Raw genomic sequence first — 19,923 nt, 5'->3', positions numbered from 1 at the left:
GTAGATATATGGTGCCGCTGCAATTCAAATGAACAATGGGTTGCAGAAGTCTTTTCTAAAACCTTGTTTAGTCTCGAAACACGCGAAGAGGTCATTCCCAATTTGAACGGAGCTGAAGGCTGTTCTCAACGTCTTTCCACATATCCGTATCAGCTTTGCCGTGATCCAAAATTTAGACTTGGCATCGTTGAGGAGGATTCTCTTGGTGCTATCAAAATTGGCTTTAAAATATACGAAAACGTGATGTGTGTCGATCAGCTTATCTATATTCCAGGTTATGACATATGCCAGTGTCTTCCAGATTAAAGCGTGTTAGGTAAGCCTTAAAGCAATCGTAGCCTGTAAGCAATTGGGTAATATTTTACCTCACCATGAGAACGGTTAATCCACAGTTCCAGTTTTGGTATTAACTGGTACGTCCAACGTACATTGCTACTTGCATCCCATCGCATTTGCCAGTTTTACAGAGTCTCGTTTCTTGCAATTTTCTTTTTCGGTGTTAGTTCATGCGATGCCTCAAAATTGGTCCCCTTAGCCAAGTGGTCTATTAGGTGTAGAGCTGCGACATCAAGGGCTGCTGCGTCTTCGGATACTGTACGTAATGCACAACAAACCCCTAGAGCGCAAATTCAATTCATATGTGGATGCCAGATCACGCCTGTAGGATTTGGTATCGGGCGCATTTGCCCAAACTTACGCATCATAGAGTGATACCTACTTCAGTACTTAGGCTAAGAGACTGTTCTGTTTTGGATCAAATTTTGCAAACTTTTCGCATATATATTCAAGGAGTTCGTTGTAACATTGCTGAAATCTAACAATTTTTGAGACGAAGAAAAATGGATTGAACTAAACACAACGACGAGGCAAAACGATCAATTTGGTCCTCAGCTGTGTATAACTCGACCGTTAGAACGAACCAATCAAGAGTTGCCCAACAGAAAAAAAGGAGTTGTGTTCTATCATGACAATTCCAAGCCACACACAACTTTGATGACTCGGAACCAATTAGCGGAACTTCTTTGCGAAGTTTGAATGCATCCACCGGACCGTGCACCTTCTGGCTTTTAGTTTTTTCGATGTGTACAAAACTCCCTTGATGGTAAAAAAAAAATATGGCCAACCCAAGAGCCGCTGAAAATCACTTAGTCAAGTTTTTAGCCGATAGGTTAGGTTAGGTTAATCTGGCCGGCGTTGAGCCGCACATTGAACAGTAGGTCCTAAGCGTTGCCAGTTGCAGCTCGTTTTTACGCGTTAAAGTAGACATCACAAAGGATGTCAGCGCTTTTTACGAATTGAAGTAGAAATTTCAGCCCTACTTTTAAGTTGTCCTCTAACTTCTCGAATTGGTGGGCTGCCCAGCTTTTTAGTCGTGTTTTTGACAGTGCAGGACTTCGGCAGAGAAGATGCTCTAAGGTTTCCCTGGTCTCCCGTTGACGAAACTTACTGCACCTGTCCACGCTAGTGATACCCATTTTTAGTGCATGAGTAGCCAGCAGGATACACCCCGTAAGCAATCCTTTGATAGCGGTAACAAGAAGCGAGTATAGCTACTTGCTGTAGCTGTTTTCGCACATAACATAATTTTTACAGTTTTGTCGTGGGCTAGCTCTGCTGCTATTCTCATTGTGAAGCCTTACTGCCCGCCTGATATTCAGTTCCCGGCAGTAAATCCCGGCACCCACTCCCGTTGCATATTAGAGCCGTCCGTGAAAACAGCTAGATTTCATTCCCTTCCGCCATCTCTCCTCCTCAGTCGTTGTGGATATAGCCGCACGGTTTTCCGCGGATTGGACAATGGGCGGTAAACTGAGGATCATTTCAAGAGCAGCCGTTGGAGTGGACCTCAGCGCTCCCATGATGCACAGTGCCGCGAGTCACTGAACCTTCTCCATTGGGCCTGACTTTTTCGCGGCATTCCACCACACCAAAGCCGATGGAATTATGAAGCTGCCCGAAAAATGGCTAAAATTCATACATAGATAATAATGGCCAATATGTACTTAATTAAACAGATTAAAAAAAAAAAATAACATTTTATGGACCAATGTTAATTTTTCAAACTTTGCAGATGTATAGATAGTTTCGAATCTCTTCACATTACATATGCACACAACAAAGAAAAGTTCCTAGACACAGATCTACACAGCGTTATCTTTGACATCGAAAAATCTTTGCATCGCAAAGAATATCTTATATCTATCTTCTCGGAAATTGAAGTTGATTTGAATAATATCAGTCCGGATGCAGTCATCTCACCGCTCCAGGGACTTGGACTCTAAAACACGCTGGTAGCGTTTGTCAACAATCCCCTCCGAGATTGAGCCATAAACTCAGATCTAGGAGACTCCTACGACAAAAAGAGGTGTGCTTTCGCCTCGACTATGGACTATTGCCATTGGCAGCTTGCTGAAAGAGAGGTAAGAAGCAGCGGCAGAGTGGAAGCCTTCGCCGATGATATTTCCATAACGGCTACGGGAAAACATTTAGTAACATTCACTAAACTGTTTCGTTGCTTGGTAGTAAATTCCACAAAATCCCAGCTGGTGCTATTTACAAGAAAACACATCCAACCCATCTCTCGGTAATATCAACTAAAATGGTGCTACAATGCTGATCAGGTTAAACATCTAGGTCTAATTCTGGAGAGGAAATTAAAATGCGGACCTTTACATCGATGATGGGGTTTGCGAAGCCATAACTGCTGTATAATCCCACACCACGGCTATTGGCAAAAACTGGGGTCCAGAGCCCAAAATTGTAACATTGATTTACACCGCGGTGGTAAGACCGATTATTTTCTACGTGATAGTAGTTTGGTAGAATGTTCTCAATAAAAATGTTAACGCTAAGGAAGTGTACAAAGTTCAACGACTGGCTTCTCTATAGATGAGAGGAGCCATGATGATAACAGCCTCCAAAGTGCTCAACACGCCACATACTAACTTTTCCCCCGACGGATCAGTATGCAAGAAAGATGCCATGTAATACCGTCATTAGGCTTAACGCTACTAAGAAATGGACGCATCCACATATCGGGTACTGTAGAATTTTAAACGACCTTACTCAGTTTCCAACAACCGACTACATCCCACCCAGCCGCACTTCCAAGACCAGGTCCATGACTCGTCACAGTCAGGAAAAGAGGAGCAATTCATGTTTACACGGACGGTGGTGTGGTTTATTCGGAGAAGTTGGGCATATCGTGCATCTTCCGGCTTCTTGACTACTGGAGTCTTTTTCAGACGGAACTGATGGCTATTTCAAAGGCCGCATCACTGGTGCAGTATGCTACGATTCCCAGTCATGATATCTATATTTTCTCACTGACAGCCAGACGGCTAATAAATCTGTGGGAAACAGGTCGCCCACTTCAAAAGTAGTTGCTCAATGGCGCCTCTCTCTCAGTGAGAGGGATGATACAATTAGAAAACACGTTGTCTTGGTACCTGGACATTACGACATTCTGGGAAATTGCAAGGCTGACGAACTCTTTCATTATGCAGCGACATTGCCTGATAGAGATATAAGGGATACTCTCGGCTTCCCTCGAACGAAAAACTCATAGAAATCGAAAACGTAATATGATGAAGGGAACCGATCTGTCATATTGCCAAAACACTGGCCAGCCATAGACGCCAACATACCAAGCTTTTTATCTAATAGAAAGAGGCAGGACATTCGTATAGTGACTGTAGTTCTCACCGGACATTGTTTGATTGGATTACACACAGCTAGACTGGGTGCACCCTCGAACGCCTACTGCAGAAGCTGCATGGATGAAGACGAAGAATAAACCATCTCACATCTTCTTTGCTATTATAAAAAAAAAAAATGTTTTAAAAAAGTTACCCAAAAATCCACGGAGACTTTTTATATATGTAACTCAATATTAATTTTTTAAACCTTTGTAAATATGCGTTTATCACGATATACTTATATCAATAAAACTACTTTTTTTCATTTCAACAGATAGTTTCAAATGTCTTAACATTAGGTATACATACATACAATACATATGTAGACTGAGTTACTCGTATATTGCCATTGGCCGATCGAATGCAGCTTACTTAACGTCCTAGCATGGCACAGAGGCACAGAAGGATGTCGAGTTAAATGGAGTGCAAGCATTTGTACGCGTTAAGCAACTATGTAGTTGGTTCGCAAAATGATTGAATGGATTACACAATTTCATTCATAACATGCCACACAGTTTTTTGCGTTGGTGCCTCATTAAATCATCACTCAGTTCAAACAATAATGTAAAGCAAAAGTCATTAATGTAAGTTTTAATAAACTTCAGCTGAGGGGTGTGGCAGCACTTGAGTTAAGCAGAGTGAACAATCAAAATTCTTTAGATGTAGACGAGACAATGTTTTCGCAATAGTCATCAAACATCGATCGCTTCATTGATTACCTCGCAACATATGTATGTATATCTTCGGTTAGCGACTGCTCTCTTTAAACCATGCGCCCTCTAATGCCCCTGCCCACACCATTCACGCCAAGCATGCGTCTGCGCCTATTTCAATTAATTATGAATCATTGTGACTGTAATTACATGAAATGCGATCCTATGCGTTCGTATGCGCGTCGATGCGATGCGACATGATCGAGACTAAAAATGCAATTGACAATTTGTGAGCCACAGAAACACCACAGAAATATTAGCGAAGTTTTTTTTTACAAATACGATACATTAGCAACGCAATGGGGATCGATACAATTCCAACAGGCCCACATCGTAATCATGTCGACGCGCTGCAAATGCATGCTATGCAACCGACACAAATAACCGGAGCACAGGAATGATGGTAAATACCGGCAAAACATGACCAGTGATATAATAGGGTGTACATATGTTGTCATTGCTTCTGAGACTCTTAGCACGGCGATGTAATTGCAAAATGTAACAAATTCAGCCAGAAGCCTAAACAATGTAACTAACTAAATATGCATAAGTAAGTATATGTCTACACATGTACTACATAACTTTTGATAAAAACAATCATCTGCACAATTTACTTCCCGGACTGGAATAAATTTGTCAACCGACAAAAACCATCCAGACATTTATCTCTTTGATTTCAGCTGCTATTTCGATGGGCACTTTGACGGATCACTTCGGATTTATGGTTAATTTGTGAACTGCGGGGAGTATACGCAACGATTACATTTGAAGCAATTATGCAGCTCGATTATTCAATAGAAAAAATGGAACGTTCATCTTTAAAATGTGTACTGTACCACCCACAGCGAAAGTAGGCTTTATAACCTTATTAAAAGCAACACCTGGGGAGAAGTTTCTTTCAAACGAAGTATGATGACTAAGGAAGTCTTTTCCACTTCTTAAATCTGTGTGCGAATTTTTTTAATATTGCATAATAAGTATTTAATCCACTTAACACTGAAACTGGACATTCAGGGCTGTCATGGGATCCATTTCCTATCGGACTTGAATTTGTCATGAAATCCAATGTTATTGGTTTTATGTTCGAATCGGAATTAGTGTCGATTTTAGGTGTCACAGGAGCCCATAATATCGATTTTGCAGTCGAAAACAAACCAAGTGATTAATCGTAGTTGGATTTCATTTGGTAACTCGTTTTTTGCTGCTTGCAGTTGGAAATATTATTAAAACTTTCACCAGTTTTTCTGGCCGATAGTGCATGTTGCTTTGTACCTTTGTTATTGTTCGCTCCACAATATTTCAAGCTGATGAATGGATTATATTGAAATTATATTTTTTGGAGTGGTCAGCCACACACACAAAACCAAAAAGTCACCGTAAGTTTTTCGGTAGAGAAGTGTACACAATTTTAACAGTTAAAACTCATTTCCACACTTCCTGAATCGCAAAATGAAGAGTTTAAATACTTTTATGTACAACGTAAAGTTCTTGATAACTGCGACGAATATTCATTTCCATCGATATAAAAACTTATCTGCAATATGACTACAATTGAAGCTACTCGCAGTAACGCTTGAAGGTCATATAGCGCGTAATTGCAGAGGTCACTCATCGGTGAACTTGCTAGATGCCTTGTTCAATCAACCTTATTTGACAAGTTGACCCCAATCGCCCCTTCCTAACCAAAATTCCGTATCCGCCACTACCTAGGATGGTGGGGTGGTTAGCACGATTAATATTAAGATTAGGGACTAGGATTAAGATTATGACTGTATATATTCAACAATTTTTATTGAGCTTGAGGCCGTTTTTAATGAAAAACTTATTGTAGAAAAGCAACAATAATTTGAAAAAATTGTAGAAGTGATAGCTATTTCGGAAATCACCACATTTTCTCATCAGACTTCTTTCATTAGGATTCGAACCGACGATCCCACTGCCTACGCACTGTGCTAAGTTCGCCTTGTGAATTATTGTTGCACTTTTTCATTTGTTAAGCCGCTGCAATTCACACTTGATCATGTGGTGGTTCAATAATTCATGATATGTAGATGAAGAAAAGTATAAACACAAAAGTAAAAACAAAGATGAATATATAGAAAAAGATGATGATGAGGATACCGATAAAAGTAAAGATGAAGATAGAGGAAGAAAGATTAAAATGAAGCTAATTATAGAAAAACGGATATAGCTGGAGACACAGAGACTCAATCTGTGTGTATTTTGGGATTTTAGAGATTTTCGGGATTCTCGGGACTTATCGATATAATAATCGATATTTTTATCGCTTTTGTTATAGATATTGTTATCGATTTCGCTATCAATATCTTCGGACCTCATCGATATAATAATCGATATTTTAATCGATTTTGCTATCGATATTTTTATCGATTTTGTTCCCAATATTATTATCGATTTTTCATGGATTTTGTTATCGATATTTTTGTTGGTTTTGTTATCGATATGTTGTTAGTTGTTACTATCAATTTTGTTAGCGATGGAGTATAAAGATAAAAATGAAGATAAAGGAGAACTGAATAACATACATAATTGTAATTAGAAGGAATAGGGGTAGAGGTAGGGATCTAGATAGAAAAAAGACAAAAAATATAACCTAAAGCAAAAGCAGATGTATGTATGTATGTATGTATGTATGTTGGTTATGAGACAAAATAGATATGTAACGCAAGTTTCACTTCTTCAGTGTGGCCCAGGCGCACTTACTTTTTTTATTTTTATTTTTTTCCCCCATATTTCTAATATATTTTCTTTTCTCGAAATAATGTTGCATTTATTCTGTGCCAGGTCAGTTAAGTTTTCGTGTGCTTTTTTTAACATCTTCACAAACATATTGCGTGCTCTTTTCACTGTCGTCTGGTCAACCACAACTTTGATCAGTTCAACTAAGCCGTTAATCCGGATCAACACTGCCGTCTGTCTATGCTTTCATACATAAATAAATACACTTCTTAAATTCTATATGTATTCTTTATTTAAAGAACAGAAGCATTTTAAATACCATCGAACTCTCAGTTGCGCATCGTGGAATAACGTTTTACAAGCCGACAATCATGAACAGACGTGGGCACTACTACAAACAAGCGTTAGCTAAAAGTGAGAATGCGTTGGTGTGCTTAATTACCCTGCAGCAATAAGGCGGCCAATTTTCCTTTAAGGACTAGTACTTCATTGGTTAAAATTTGACTGGTCAGATTTGGACATTTGCTTGCATCGAAAATGTCAGCCTTCGACCAGTCCCCAAGGAACCGGCCTAGAGATAGACGAAAAGTACAGTTTGGCAGTGACAGGGTGGTGTTGTTTTGCAATTCAATAAACAAAAATTTAAAGAACACCACCCTGTAAATGTCCCAATCGCTTGGTCTGGCCTTAAAGCAAAGTGAACATTTGAACACACATTTACATGCGTGGCTGTAGCTCAGTGCGCAGAGATGCTTGCCACTATTTGTTAGCTTTCAGGAGGGTCCGGGTCAAGTGCCGTCAGAAGCAACATGGTTATATAATGATAACATTTATTTTTTTTTGTGTTTCCGAATTATGAAAAAGCATCTGCGAAGTGCAGAACGCAATCTTACTCTTACTCGGTCTTGATTGGACCGGTCCTTTTCCAATGACACGCCAATGCTAAAAATGGCAGTTGAAACCATTGGCTGGGGAATTATGAGGGACTAGTGCTGGTAACAATAGGGACTATCTGAGGGCTAACCTAGGGTGAGTCTGAATTGCTGCAGGGTAATTTTGCATGCTGTCGCGTTGTCATCGTTACGCTCTCGCTTGTATACGTACACGCGATGGTTATGCTCTTCGAGCGTGTGCTCGTTCTCTGCCCATGCCTGATCATGACGATTTGCGTAGCGGAAAAACATTTTAACTGCCATCTGGCTGTGGACACGAAATGTTTTTCCACTGAAAAAAGTTCAAATCAGTAAATTTACACGCAGTTTGAAGTTAAAATTTCTTGATTTTTTGCATAAAAGTTTATGTTATCATTAGGTGTGTACTCGTATTGAGAGGACAAAATTCTCCAGCAGCAAAAGTTCTGAGAATTTAGCAGCATTCGCTCTCAAAGTGACGAAATAGCAACAGAAGTACGAGAACGCAAAATTTGCAAAAACTTGCAACCTTCGAAACAGCTGATAACTTGCACAGTTGCCACTGGTGATTAATTTGGCAATTTATTTTCTGCTTGGTACATTTTCCCCCGATTTCACATTTTATACAATTGAATGGTTTGGATAAGAAAAACCTTTTTAAAATACAAATTAATTATATCGGAATGAATAAGTTATTTTTCTCATAATTATTTGTGATATCACATAGTGACGCATTCAAAAACAAGAGTATCTCCTCCAAACACCCATCATTGATCAAAAAAAATTTAATAGATATAGCTTTAAAATTATAAAATTTTCATTTCAACAATCAACCTACCAAAACCGAAAACTTCAGCAAAAAAAAGGAACAGTCCAGCGCCTTCGTCTTGGTCTGCAGGCTGTATCGGAGATACACCCGCTAAATTTAAACGTAGAATACGTGGTATGGTTAAGAGCATATCCAAGTCAAAAACGAAAGCACAAACTAAGAAAAAAATATCGATAACAAAAGCGATAATAAAATCGATAACAAAATCGATAAAAATATCGATAACAAAATCGTTAACTAAATCGATTACAAAATCGATTACAAAATCTATCGAAAAATCGATTACAAAATCGATAACAAAATCGATTCCAAAGTCAATAACAAAATTGATAACAAAATCTATCAAAAAATCCATTACAAAATCGGTAATAAATTCGATAAAAAAATTGATAAAACTATCGATAACAAAAGCGATGGCAATATCGATAGCAAAATCGGTAAAAAAACCGATAAAAATACCGACAACAAAAGCGATAACAATATCTATAGAAAAATCGATAAAAATATTGATGACAAAAGCGACAAAAATATCGATAACAAAAGCGATAACAATATCGATAGCAAAATTGTTAAAACAATCAAGAAAAATATCGATAACAAAACCGATAAATAATCAGTAATAAAATCAATAACAGAATCGATTACAAAATCGATAACAAAATCGATAAAAATATCGATCATTATATCGCTAAGTTCCGCAAATATCGATAGCAAAATCAATAACAACATCGATACAAATTTCGATAACAAAATCGGTGAAAATATCGGTAACAAAACCGATAAAAATATCGATGGCAAAATCGATTAAAATATCGGCAACAAAATCTATAAAAATATCGATAACAAAATCGATAGCAAAATCGATAACAAACTCGATAAAAATATCGATAACAAAACCAAACAGATCCACATTAACTGAAACTTTCATATGTACGTATATATGCATTTACATATGTACATACGCTGCGATCAAAAGCCGCATTATATACGCATACATACTTTTTGTCTCCTTCCCACACTTCCAACATATGCACGTGTTTGCAAAATGATGAGGTGATTTTGTATGGAAAATCATTTGTGCCCATATATTTGAATAAAATAAACATATATAGAAGATATCAACCAATACTTCCCATATACCAAACGAAAGGAAAACTCTTGAATTTTTGATTAAAGAAAACAAAAACAAAATCATTCGAGCGGTTTTCGAGCATTTTGGTAATGAAAAAAATTTTTTCAACAATTTTTTGCCTTAAAATGCTCAATATTTGTTAAATTTATATAAAATTTGTATCCGATAATATTTCTACTGCTCCAAAGAACCTATATCCCGAAAATGAAAGTTATATATGCCAACAATAAGTTGCTAGAGCACTTTAAAGGCTCAAAATTGACCCCAAAATAAGGCAATGTTTACCGTTGTTTTTACGACAGAAACCGAATTGGTTATTTACAAAAATGAATCTGTCGACAGGTTTGGAATTTTATCTTTGAAACGCCACACTTTTCTTTGAAATCGCTTTATTAGTTCTCGTGCAATAAGCGTTTTTGTGAAGCTCTAAAAATTACAACTACAACATTTGAACATAGCCCCCATACCTTAAGGTAAGACGTATTCTACGTCAAAAAAAAAACATTTCAGCATGCTGCAGTTACATCTATTTTGTATATTTAAAGGAAAATTATGGTACAAACGAGAAATGTCATATGGCAACCATAGTCAGCACACACTAAAGTAAACAAACTGGAGATTAATAGCAAATTAACGAAAAACAAACTCAACAAACGTTGTGCTTATTAAATTTACTCACTTTTTCGTTGTATACCTACTAGCATTAATAATAAAATTTGCAATAAATAACTTTTAGCTGGGAAAAATTTTTCCAGATGAAATTTGCAGCTCTCTTTCACATTTTACTCTCTCAATTTCCCCTACTTTGCAAGTTTTTTGGGTACGAGAACGCAAAACCGTAAAAGTTTTCTAAAACTTTAGATAGTTGGGCGTGCGAGTACACTCCTATTGTTTTTTGGCAAGCTAAAAAAATTTTCAAAAAATTATGATTTTTCCTCTAATAGAGACGTTTTTTCGCTCTCCTGAAAAACTATAATTTTTTAACTTTCAACTCACATGATGTGGCTAGCTAAACGGGTAATAGGAAGAGGAAGTTTCACTTCGGGGTCCACACGCAACTTTTTTTTAACAGTTTTCATAATAAGGACTTTTTAAACATGTTTAGTTTGACATCCATATTGTAATATTTCATTAAATTGAATTTAAAGTTTAAAAAGATGGCAAACCTCTTCAATATAAAGCTCTTTCTACACATTAAGTTTGGCATCGATATTGTTATATTTCATTAAATTGTCTAATTAAACTTAATTAGAGTTTGTGACAGGTGTGAACCGCTTTTAAAAATATTTTCGAAATAAAACCTTCTTAAACATATTTTGATAGACTTTATATCATTTGGCAATGTTTCATTTAACTTATTAATTTAATTTAAATTGAATTTGACAAGTGGAAAACCTTTTATAAAATACCTGTTTCTATTGGCATGTAACATAAAGTATACTGACCGCATCTGATATATTATTCGAATCACTCAGGCTACTATACGCAAAACAAAACAGAAACCCTGCAACTACCATAAACAATGAAATGTAGGTCCAAACTACAGAAACAAAGAGAAAGAAAATAACTGATTTTTACCTACCTGCCAATCCATGCAACAATTAATCAAAAAAAAAGGTGAGCAACTAATTTCTACCTGAGGATGTACACACAGAACTGAAACTACTGGTTGAACGAAAGAATATAATCCGCTGAGACGTACCTAACTATGAACCAACGACGATTTAACACGGCTATAAATAGTGACAGACAAACAGAAACTATTCAGATCGAAAAATGGCACTGAAGATGGCACAACGCCGAAACCGGTTTGTCTCCAAACCAAATTTGACACGGGATGACGGAAAATCGTTCCACATTACATAACACTCCTACCCTGTCGGAAACACCAACAACGAAAATTAGTATACTGAAAAATAGGACTTCACTTTTCAAATATTTTCAAACTAAAGCTTTCGTAAACCTCATTCGTTAACTACCCATATTTTAATGAAATCGAATTAAAATTTTTAAAAGGCGGCAATCCTCTTTAAAACGCTTTCGTAATAAAGTTCTTAAAATCTCGTTCCTTTGGCATCCATAATGTTAAATTTTGTTGAACTTATAATTTTAAATAAAATTTAACTTTATAAGCAGGTGGCAAGCCTTCAAGCAATATGCTATATGTTAATCCAGGTCCTAAGCTATATCTATGTCAAATTTTGTTCAAAGCAAAGCAACAAACTTACTCACACACTCACTCCCAAACTTTCACAGTTATAATAAATATATACATATGTATTAGTATAATTTCATTTAATATAATTTTGTTTAACTTGTCAATTAAATATAAATATTTTAAATTCCCTAGCCGGTGGCAACTCTCCTTAAAAATATTTTCGAAATATACTGATTTTAACTTTTTGAACAGATGCCTTAAAGGCCTACCTATCGATACAGACATTAGGTATCAAAGGCATCCTTCATTGACATATGATAGGCATATTTCCAGCGCTGTTGGTCGAGATTATGCTCCTAAACACCACATATGCATAGCTAAATGATGGGTCCTGTTTTAGAGGTGTAAATTCGTAGCATCGTTTTACGAATCAGACTTTACGTCCTATAGAAGGCTTCTTAACTTTGCAAGAACGCTGTTAAGACTTTGAAGGTTTTTTATTTAATGTGTACACAACTACATATGTATGCATAATCCACTTAATTCTATACTACAATTAATTTAATATTTTTTTATAAAAATTACTAAACTTAAATATTGTCCTTTGAGTGAAACTTTATTCTGAAACTTTAGCATAAAATGTAGCCAAGCAAAAGTGGTGGGTGGCTACGCTATCTCTGGCTTGGCGCCATAAATTATGCTATAATAATTTTCAAACAATATGCATTTAATTAAAAAGTTGGCGTTAAGTACGGACACAGTGGTGACGCCACGTGAAATTGAGAAGACAAAGTTCTCCAAAGCTGATGATTGAGACTTCAAAGAAATTTAACGCGCAACTTTTAATTAACCACTAACGCGAAAGAGGCGAGGTGTCGACGAAAAATTCACACCTAAAACAAAGTTAGGGAAATGAGGGCAAACGGGGATGCGGTCAAAGAAAGATACATATCAACAAATAGCCTCAACTAGTTGTTGCAAAAATCTAATAATACTCAAAGTATAAATTGACTGTTTAAATGCCGCGGAGCACATTTCTGGTGCTCTAAAAATATTAGAAAACGTTACCTTTATAGGTGCATTTTCGACAATGTTTTGCATTTAAATTGAAATTTTCAGCGTGCATAGCTCCTTAGATAAATTCTCAAAGAAGATGCACGCAGGCTGGTATAGCGTGGGAATTTGCATTCCTTTTCGGAGAATGCAATAAATGCAAGCAGCCACGTTAAACTAAAAGGAAGAGACCGCAGCTGAAGATAGTGCAGATATATGAAAATAAAGGAACATTTATAAAACGCTTTAAAATTTAAATGTAGTTATGTACAAAGGATCTTTGTTGCTTGACATTCGACCGCAGAATTTGCATAATCGCTGACAACACTACACTAAAACCAAAACAAAAATAAAACCAAAAACCACAACAACAAAATACATACAATTGTCCCAAATTGAAATCAACGAGCGAACATAACAACAGCAGCGGAAACGGCGGCAGCAGCAGTGTGGAGTGCATTTCTTGCGATTGACACATCATTTCACGGCCTGTCGCCTCTGAATACTTCACTCCTCACAAGCCCTTCCTTACACAGTGGCATTAAGACTTGCGAGCAAAATGCGGAATAATTCACAATAATTCCGAGCATCTCTGCAAATCCTTTCAACATTGTGACTGATGCCCTGCCGCTGATATACCCACGCAAGGATACAACAGGATAATCACTCAACTGTATTGTCAACGTATGCGGTTTGTTGCTATCGCTGGGGTGACAAAAATCTGCATATCAAAAAATTATTTCCCACACACGCGCTCTCGCTGAACCCTTTTAACGGTTTTCTATAGAAAACATTTTCCACTACCGGAAATCAAGTGGTTTGTCGTCTGGAAGCGAATGGTACAAAACCAAGCATAACAACTGCTGTTGCGTACAAATGGTGACAGCAACATAAACGCTTCGCATTATCAACGCATCGTTTATCAATTTGAAGCGTTAAGTGTGATAACGAACTTTATTGTTGCGATGAATAGTCAGCAACCGCTCAGGTGTTAGCCAATCATGACATTAACATATATATGTATACTACACTAATAACCCAACGAAGGCTAGCAGTAAGCACTGTGGCCTGAAATTTCTATCATCAAATAGGCAAACAAATGGTTTGAAGAACTGAAAGGCGTAAATGGAAACCTAGTATCATACTTCCAGTTCAGTTAAGATAGAGAGGATACATTTGAATGGCCACATCAGGGACATGTTTGATGATGAGGACGTCAGTTCAGTGATAGCCGTGTGCCTCAACTAAAACAAACGATGTGAGAGCAGTAATAACGCAGCTTAAAACAACAAATATCTCGGACTCGACAGTTGACCGGATAAGCTGTCCGAAGATTGAAACCCCAGTGCACAGGGAAGTCCGGCTGTTTGCGTAAATTACGGCTCGATAAGCCTTCTTAATACATATGGCGAACACGGTCCTATTGATGATTCTGTGCGACAGACTGAAGCCCTTTATGAACCAACAAATTAGACAATATCGGCGTAGCTTCAGGTCTGCAAAATCTGCCATTGATCAGAGTTGTACAGCGCGTTAAATACTGTACAAAGGCCACTATAAGCAATCTGGTGTACACCATACTTTAGTCGACTTTAAAGCCCCTTTTGATAGCATAAAGAAAAACTTCTCTACGACGCTAGGTCTGAATGCGCTCGCCGCGCTGTTGAAGACCTAACGAAGTCTTAGGCATTGCAACGCACTAACTTGGAACGCAATGCGGCATAAGAAATTCAATAGGGTATAGGGAGTGCCATGGAGTGTAGTCGTTCTTCTGGGTATACAGTTGCGGAAAAGTGCCTATATCCCACCTATGGATGCCACGAAATGCGATGGACGGGCATGGTTGCAATAAATTTGGTATAGGACTTGGGGGTTGTGTGGAAACTCCGACTACGTCAACGAATTGCCACAATCTGCATGAGAACTAAATTTAACAACGTCAACCTAATCTGTGTGCATGCCCCATTGGAAGAGAAGAACCATGAGACTAAGGAGCGTTTCGATGAGCGCCTAGGAGAAGCGTATGAGCACTCTCCCCGCCACGGGTGGCCAAAGAAGGCAACTAGTCGGAAAAATCTGCCTTCATGACTTCAACGGAGATAGGCTGACCGACTTCCCTGCGACTCAGTAGTTGGTAATTAGTAGCACCAGACATTTGGGTGTCCCTTGATCAAAGAACGAAGAACCAAATTTATAACCTTATGATAGACGGAAGATACGCTTCGAGTGTTCTTGATGTGCCTTCTATCCGAGGTGCCAACATCTTCTCGAATCACTCGGAGAGGTTTGTTATTACAACTTCACAGAAACAACTGGTATGACGAAGAGTGTCACGCAGCTGCTACATAAAAATAAGCAGCATACACATCTACCCTGGAGGAGAGAGAGACTTATTTTCAAGGAGAAAAGAGTGAGGCAGAAGGGCGTGAGTGCGAAGACTTTGCAGGTAGGAATGGGGCTCGAGAACTTTATCAGAAAATAAGGCAGCAGGACTTAAGACCGGGGCTATGTATTTAGCTCCTGAAGAGATGAAGATAGAAATAAATTTTTTTATTTCATTTAAATTTTCTTCTTTTTTGTAATTATTAACTTTACTTTTTAAATTTAATTTTCTTTTATTTTTAAAATTTTATTTTATTTTTTAGTTTTTGTTTAAAGAAAGATATTGTTTTTTAGTTTTATTTAAATTTTGGGAGCTTATTTTATTTCTTTGTTATTATTTAATTTTTTTAGTTTTTTTTTAATTTTTAGATTATATTTTTTTAAGGAAAATTTTTTTTTTCATTTAGATTTTAGACATTACATATATTTTTTTCCTTTTTTTATTTCATGTTTTTTTAAGTTTTAGATTTAATTATTTAAAAAATAAAAATATTTTTTATTACCTTTTTACTTCTTTCCTTTCTTAGTTTAATTTTTACGTTTCTAATATAATTTTCTTTTAGTTTTTAGTTTCTATTGTTTTAAAAAGACAAACATCTATACATAGTATAAAGGAAAGTCGAGATTCTTTGCGCGATAATCTCGAATAATGCTGATCGTATTTTGACGAGATTTTCTCTAATATACATACTCTGTATCGATAGGAGAGTGACCTTTTTTATTTAGAATTTTAATAGGGTTGCCACCTGTCTTAAAAGCTATAAGATCCGCACCGTTCGTTGAATTACAAAAGACGAGGCGTCAAATGAAAGAAATTGGCTTCTAAAAAAGCACTAATGTTTTATTTTCTTGAATAGGGTTGCCACCTTTTAATAAAATTAATATATTCAATCATCGTAAGCATAGGAATCAGTCCTGCAACGTCACTGTCAAATAAAAAGACTTAGCCTCTAGATATGCAATAATGTATTATTTTTTCTGAATAGGGTTGCCAGCTGTTGAAAAATTAAAATATTTTCAGCGTCCATTGGATTACAAAATTAGATACCTAATGAAAGGGTATGACCTTCGCATGTACAAACGCTTTTTTTTTTTTTTTGAGTAGGACTGCCCCCTTTTGAAAAATTCCCAACATATCTACATATATATAGTAGAGAGGAAAGTTGAGACTCTTTAAATGCGCTAATATTCGATACTACTAAAGGAATTTGGACGAGATTTTCTCTTATATGTTCTGTATAGACAATAGCGTGACCTTTGGTATTTAGAATTTCTATGTCTAAAATATTAGAAGATCCGTGCAGTTCATTGGATTACAAAAATTGAGGTATAAAATAAAAGGGATTAGCCTCTAGATAAGCATAAATGTTTTATTTTTTCGAGTAGGGTTGCCACCTGTTAAGAAAATTAGGTACTGTATTCAATCTTAATAAGCGAAGGTATCAGATCTTCACCATCACTGTCAAACGAAAAGTTTTAGCCTCTAGAAGAACAAAAATGTATTATTTTTTTGAGTAGGGCTGCCGCCTGTTTAAAAATTATAAGATCCTCACTGTTCGTGGGATAACAAAATGAGATATTAAATGAAAGGGCATGGCCTTCGAATGTACAACAACTTTTTTTTGATTAGGGTTGCCACCTATTTAAAAATTACTATTTTATCCCAACATAGCATAAAGCAAAAACGACGCAAATCTCTACTGTGAGGCCGCCGTGGTGTAGTGGTTGTCAATGCACGCTACCAGGGCCTGGGTTCAAGCCCAGTTTAACCCAACACTAACATATGTATAAGTAAGCGCAAATCTATTACAAATATTAACGGCGAGAATTACTACACCGATTTCGACGAGATTTTGCTTAATATAGCCTGTATCGAGTATTACCTTTAGTACATAGAATTTCAATAGAGTGGCTACCTCTCTAAAAAATTATAAGATCTGTTCGTTGAAATACAAAAAGTGGAATGTTAAATGAAAAGGCTTGCCCTCTAGATGTTCAATAGTTTATTAATTTTTGAATAGGGTTGCCACCTTGCCGAAAATAATATGATTTTCACCATTCATTGGACTAAAAAATTAGGTACCAAGTGAAAGGATATGGCTTCCGGATGTGCAATAAGCTTTTTTTTAGTGGGTTAAGCACCTATTTAAAAATTACTACCTTACATATAATACGTGATGACATTTTTTGTTAGTGACATCACAATTGTACAGTTTATTCAAATTAAAAAAATGGGGTCTTCGGATGTGCAATAAGGTTTTATTTTTTCGAGAAAGGTTGCCGCCTATATGAAAAATTATAAGATGTGGGCTGTTCGTTGGACTAAAAAGTGAGTTGTCAAATAAAGGACTTCGTGTCCAGATGTGCAGTAAGATTTAATTTTTTTTAATGGTGTTGCTGCCTTTCTAAAAAATTATAAGGTCCGTTCATTATATTAAAAAATTTAGATATCATATGAAAGTGCTTGGCAATTAAGTGTGCAATAGAAATTTTTTTAATAGGGTTGCCACCTTTTTTCTCCAAATGCGTATATGTTTATACATATTTTTCAATTCAATTTAGCTTATAGGAAATTTATTGCCACAAGTAATTTTTAAGCAAAAAAACACAACCGACATTAAAGCTTATATAAAAATTTTGAAGTGCCGTCAATTTCTTCATGATTCATCAAACACAAAAACAAAATATTTCGCTGAATTGATAACACAACTCCACAAAAAAAAAATAATTCTTCCTGTTACCAGACCATTATTTTTATAAGTTTTTTTGATCACTGAATCAAAGTCCGACGTCCATTCAACCCCATCACGTCAAGATTTTTTCAACCCTTTCACCCCACTCCCGGAAAAACCAAAAGGCTATGGAAAACCTTGACGTGATGGGGTTGAATGGACGTCGGATTTTGATTCAGTGATCAAAAAAACATATAAAAATAACGGTCTGGTAGCAGGAACTATTTACCTTGTTTTTTTGTGGAGCTGTATAATCTATCCACTTTTTTGAAGACGGTTGAAAACACAAACAGAATAACGTTAAGACCTCCTCGTTTGCAGATCTTTCAATTAGTCGTTTGAAAGACAGAAAAGAGCTTTAAAGATAGTTGCCACGAAGGACTTTTGTCTTTCGAAACACTGTGGTGAAGTGAAAGACAGTTGCCAGTATTGCACTTGCAACAAAATCAAAATTTGTTCTTAAAAATGTATTTTTTAGATTGTATCTACATATGTACTTCAAGCTCCTTCCATGGCTACAAATATGCATTTATATAAAAAATCATTTTTGATTTGGGTTAGTTGGCTTTTTGCTAGGACTCTGCTTAATTGTTTTTTTTTTTTTGTGAATTTGGTAGCCCATTTTTTACTGTTTTTATCCGCTGTCTGTCAAGTGTTTGTGCCACGTAAGGTGTCAAGTCAACAGTCCCACAAGGCATCATATCCGTGATCATAGGGAAAAATTCGGCCAGATTTCAAAGCAATACCTATTACTTACTGCTGGCCAGAAGCATTGTACGTACGTGTGCCTGAAGTTTCGTTTGAGAGAAAATACAGCTGCAGCCTGCCCTCCAGAGAATGATGGAGGGATTCACAGTTTCGCCGAGGAAATTTGGTCAACGTTTTCTTCATGGAAAGTGCCGAGATCAAAAAGAAGACTGGTGCTGGGTAACTTCTGGCAGTAATCTACAGATTGTCTCACTCTCTGGGTATTTTAAAGTGAAAAAATAAGTGTCATAGAATAATCATTACGAGTATTCATAAAACGTAATAAACTGCCGATAAACGTGATGAAATTATAAATTTGTATGTCAGCTTGTGAATAAAAACCATATAATATTTTTTTAGCGAAAAAATTCAATAATTATAATTAATAATAATAATTATTTTTATTATTCAAATAAAACTTATATAAGAACGATTATATCCTGATTTAAATTATTTTACTTATAATGATTACGGTCCCTGTAATATTATAATTATTGCTCTGTATATTGCAAATAAAAGTATATGCGCATCCATAGCATGTTATTCTGTACATTCCATATGTACGTGTGTACTTTTGTATATAAAGGATACAAATTTAAAAAAGCCCGCTAATTAAATCCGATAAAATGCCAAACTAACAGCACCTTTCCCACAACCCAAGGCACCAGCAACACTTTTTCTAATGTAAAGAACACAACCTACGAAGTGGCAATAAAAGTGTTCACAACGATGTTGACCAAATTGCATGTAAAATGTTTGGCGTTTCCTTAATGCAATGCCACGAGAGAGATCCGCTGTCGCCATTTGGCTGTCAGAGCAAGCCTTCGCCAGAAGGTATGTCACAAATTATACAATTGCGCTATTTTTT

Source organism: Rhagoletis pomonella, unplaced genomic scaffold (genome assembly GCF_013731165.1).
Source record: "Rhagoletis pomonella isolate Grant_MI unplaced genomic scaffold, Rhpom_1.0 Rhpom_scaffold_00010, whole genome shotgun sequence".
Classification (NCBI taxonomy): domain Eukaryota; kingdom Metazoa; phylum Arthropoda; class Insecta; order Diptera; family Tephritidae; genus Rhagoletis; species Rhagoletis pomonella.
The sequence above is the reverse complement of the archived record's forward strand: the minus strand, read 5'-3'. Positions refer to the sequence as shown.